Consider the following 5,260-nt stretch of genomic DNA (forward strand, 5'->3'; position numbering starts at 1 on the left):
ATGGACTAAGTATTGACCACTACACGCTCTTTCCTGTACAACTTGCAGCCAAAGAAAAAAAAACTCGGTCAAACGATCTTTTCGTTCTCCCGTCAATGCTTCCTTATCTGGAAGAAGTGAAGATCTCTCAGATCGTGAAACAGAATGGACTACAACAAAAAGGTGCACGGTATCTGATAAAGCTTAATGTGTACGGACGCCATACCCGTGGTGTGTGTGACGTTGGGAAGGAGAAGAAACAAGACCTCGACAGTGGGTTAGTACTACCAGCCATTAGTGAATGTAGCTTTTGGTGTCATTTACTGATCTCAGTGATAGTCCTTCGACTTGATGATCAAGCGGCTGTCACCTGTGTGTGATCTCGGTCACTGAGAGAGATAGGAGCGGGATGGTCCTGTATATGTCGTCATGCTCGATTGCAAGGGGGAAAAAAACCACCTACCTTTGCGTTGACTGGTGGATGTACCTGGCTAGCGGATCGTTTAGTTCACCTGTGATGCTTATTTTCAGCTCTCTGAATGTGTGACGTCCTGCCTCACTCAAATTAATGGCCTTTGTGTGGGAGAGGCAGGGGAAAAGGTTATTGCCTTCATTAGTCTTATGCTGTTGTTGTTGTTTTTTTTTGTTTTTTTTTCCTTTTTATAGAACTGTTAGCGTCAAGCTGGGTCAGTTTCCTTGAGATTGTTTATTGTACCTGATAGAGGAGTCGCTGATTTTTGTTTTGTTTGTTATGGTTTGAAACGTTTGTTTGGGAGAAAGAATATGTGTGTGCGCGCGCGCGCGCGCGCGTGTGTGTGTGTGTGTGTGTGTGTGTGTGTGTGTGTGAGTTAGTGAGTGAGTGAAAGAGAGACAGGCAAACAAACAGACAGACAAAAAAAAAAGTATTTCGAAACATACACGCGGGTCCATTTTTTTTCTGCGTTTATCTTAGATACGTCCACTTAATGAAGGATCTTTTTCAGTGCAGAGGAAGAGAGACTACTGAGGCAGACTAACACAGAAAGAAAGAAACAGAGACACAGATAAAGAGAGAAAACGGGAGAACTGGGAGAATGGGAAGAGAGAGAGAGGAGAGAGAGGGGGGGGGCGGGAGGGGGGGAGGATGGCAGAAGAGAATTAACCGACGTTTTAAAGCTGACGTTTATTGAACGTAATGGGGGAGGATTAAGTCCACAGTTGTCTCGAATGTCTCTCCCCCACCCCCACACCCTCCGCCTCCCCCCCTCACCTACAGCATTCCTCCTCTCCTGTGCCATACATTAGCATACCATTTAAGTTCCTTGTCTGCCACACTGACGCCAGGTCTACACACACACACACACACACACACACACACACACACACACACACAGAGTTCTGTTTGCATGCATTTGCACACGCAAACTATTTCGTCTTTTAACAGGAGATGAAGGGTTTTTTTTTACCTGTTTGTGAGGAGCCGTTGTGTTAATCGACCCAAAACCTGTATAGGCGTTGGGGGGGGGGGGGGGGGGCTCATTTTATGCTATGCACTTTACATGTGGATGTGCACATCTCAAACGTCTGTGGTGTCTGACTGGCTTGCAGACAAGACACAATATTTTGCATGCGGACACGTACATACGTATGTTCATATGCTTGTGCACCCGCAAAAAGAACTACAAAGAAGCATGCTCTTTGTGTGTGGGGGTGAGTGGATGGGGGGGGGGGGTATGTGTGGTATGTGGTGTATGTATTATGTGTGATGTGTGTGTGTTGTTTTGTAGTGTGTGTGTGTATGTGTGTGTGTCTGTGTGTGTGTGTGTGTGTGTGTGTGTGTGTGTGTGTGTGTGTGTGTGTGTGAAACAGGTGGCGAAGACCTTCCGCTTGCGTTACGAAAAAAAACTAGGGAAGTAAAGGAGAAAGACAGGAGAAAAACAGGAGAAAGACAGGAGAGAACACTGAAGCAATGCGACAGACAGAGGGAAAGGGTTGAAATGCACTGGGCAACGTTGGGGTGGGAGAATTATCATCAAACCATTCTGCCAGAAAAAAAAACAAGGAAGAAAAAAACCCTGACAAAAGAGTGAGTGGCTTCGCAATGACAATGCTTGTTAGGATGGGCCCTGGTATAATAGGTGCCGCTTACCATGGAGAGGAATGTGTGGGTGTCGTTTACAGTTTTACGTGACCACCACAGCAGTAAAGTGACTCTCTCCCATCTCTCTCTCACACTCTCTCCGTCTGTCTGTCTGTCTGTCTGTCTCTCTCTTTCTCTATCTATCTTTCTCACTTTGTGTGTGTGTGTGTGTGTGTGTGTTTGTTTGTCTGTGCGTGTGTGTGTGTGGATAGACGCGCCCTGGATGTGCATGTTCGCTCATACTTGCACATGTGTATGAGCATATGCGTGTGTGTTCGTTCGAGCGTTTATGAATGTCAGGCGGAATAGGCGTGCTAACCAGATATACCGACGCAGTACCGCTCTGATTCGTATGCACACATATCTGAAGTGCGTGGTGTCTCCGTCAATCCGAAGAATTTGTTCATCGGCAACCTGTGTGCCCCGGCATACCAGGTGAGCGGTGTGTCTGGTGTGAACAGGAGAACGCACTCGGTAAACACACCCTCCACATCAGCTCGCATGACAACCTTCAGGCTGAAATGAGAGACCCCAGGAAGACAGGGGCAGGGAGGGAGGGAGAGAGAGGCTGAGTCGCAATAGACAGACAGGGAGGGAGGGAAGGAAGGGAGGGAGGGAGTGTAGTAAATGGAAACGAGAACTAGGAGTGGGGGAGATCAAGTTGAGATGAAAGTGTCAGTGACTGTTTGTATGATAGACGTGTTCAGCTATGACCATCAGAACAACAGAGGAGATAACTGTTGTCCCGACTATCTGGGCTAGAATTTGATTATCGTGGAGATTGTCTTGCCCAAGTTACATCCCCACTCTCTCGGCCAAGAGGGTTTTCGCACAGTCAGTTTTGGGGATGGTTCCCAAAGACCAACTACTCCCCAAGGCTGCGGCACTAAGAGCCAGAGGAATTTTGCCTCTTAGTTTGAGAGTTATAGTCCTTCACAAAAGACTAAGCTGTAAAATGACTGGTGTGCTCAGTTTACACGGATGAACATGATTTATATTTAACAAAACAGTGACAGCGATCGGAGAGAAAAGAAAATCCGAACCCATCCTTGCTCAGACAGACAAGAACGACATTTTCCAGGACTTATCATAACGTCGTCACCACTGGCTCAGAAACATTCCTGTTAAATACGGGTTATGTTTTGCTTTACGAAATGACCGTAGAACACAGAAGTGATAATACAGTGCCTGAACCTGTTTCTCCACACCCCGTCGCCTCATCCCAATCTACTAAAAAAAAAAAAAAGTCATGCGAATACACAAACCCTCATGACTATTTCAGCAGAATAGGACACATAATTTTCTTGATCAGTATATGTCTTTGTTGAATACATTGCCTGACCATCAACACTGTTAACAACCAAGTATGAATGTCTCGTCTCCACATTTATTGGAACAGGAACGAACCCCGTTTCTCATCACATCCAGTTTTCTGAATTTCTGATTGATTATCTGTACTTAGAGACCGAATCGTTTGCCTTAACTCACTCAGTACGGCCAGTCCTCTCTTCTCCTCTACACAGACCCTTCGGATGTCCAGTGGGTGTCTGAATGACCCAACCTTTAGCTTCCGTCGTCAGAATTGTGGTATTCTTTGTCAACATTCACGTCTTCAGTATAAGAGCCTTCCTCTTGCAATATTTTGATGATGGTAATTAGGGTGAAACGCTGTTAACGTCGTCTCTTTCGCCGTTCGTATGGAAAGAGTTAAAACACAGTCAGGCACATTCGTCCTGAATGTTCCTGCATAATTGTATGTCCATGCTTCGGTTTGCTTGCCTGACTCGTTCAGTTGATAGGGTATCGGATTTGCATGACTGAGAGTTCAAATCCCGGTTAGCCTGAGCTACATTTAAAACAGAACATGCCTATGCCGTCTGCCCTTCTGGTGGCGCTAAAAGTAAGTGTGAGGTGGATACCCCCATCCCGCGCCCTCCCCCCACCCCCTCCATCTCGCTCCAATCTCCCGAAATGGATCAGGCTGGTCCAGTGTTTATGACTCTGCCGCTACTGGTGAGTCCTTCAGACAGGTAGAAAAGCTGAGGTGTGGATAAATGCACAGTAATGCTGTTGTAGTTGTTTGGGTTTTTTTTCCCATGAACGTGGTCATTCAGGTCAGACATACCTCAACACGTATCATTTACTTTCATTGACGAATGACACCTAACCCTGACCCTGTTTCTTTGATTTTTTTTTTTTTTTTTTTTAAAGATATTTCTTCGGTTTGTTTCTTTTTTTTAGGGGGGGGGGGGTGATGGGGGGGGTATCGGGGGAAGACGTGGCAAACTGTGGGCATACTGACTTAAGAAGGTGGATGCTAAAGTTGCATGTAATCCCACCCAAGCCATTAGGGATTCAACCCCCCAACTCTCTCTCTCTCTCTCTCTCTCTCTCTCACACACACACACACACACACACACACACACACACACACACACACACACCACAATAAGCTTCAAGTTATCTTCTCTTACACTTACAGAAACAATTTGTACTCATCACACTGACACACTTTTTTTCACCATACTAGTTTCGGCACGTGGCACTACTAATGCTTCGCTCGCTGATGGCTTGTATTATTGCCCCACACCAGGCAGCTTCAGCTTGAAAAGAAAAAAAAGGGGGGGGGGGGGGGGCGGGGGGGGGGATGGAGAGACGAAGTGACATAGATAAGTTGCCACCCTCCATAAGCCTCAGACACCACAATGGCCGTCATAACTTTGCTTCCGCTCGACACAGCATCACGCCGGAGACAGTAGTGTGTGAGGCGTGTCCTTTCTTTCTGTGAAGGGAGCCGTGTGTTAAGTGTATAATACGAAGAAATAAGTCACGCAAGTACGCACGCTTGCATGCACGCGCTCACACAGACGCACGCTTGCCGACACAACAAATCAGGTGGGTAGGGCACAGGCGCGCCGCGTGAATGCGCACGTAGATGAACGCGCACGAGCACACACACACACACACACACACACACACACACACGCCTCCAGAAGCCCCACCTTCTTCCATTCACACATAGAACAGTGATTGTTCTTGCCTCGCTCTCACCGCTACATTTGCAAAGACAAAGCTCGCATAGAGACTTTAAAAGATATTTAAAAAGACAGAAAAAACGAGAAGACGAAGAAGAAGAAGGGGGCCGTGGTGGTTAGGTGGTTA

The sequence above is a fragment of the Babylonia areolata genome, chromosome 6 (genome assembly GCF_041734735.1).
Source record: "Babylonia areolata isolate BAREFJ2019XMU chromosome 6, ASM4173473v1, whole genome shotgun sequence".
Lineage (NCBI taxonomy): Eukaryota > Metazoa > Mollusca > Gastropoda > Neogastropoda > Buccinidae > Babylonia > Babylonia areolata.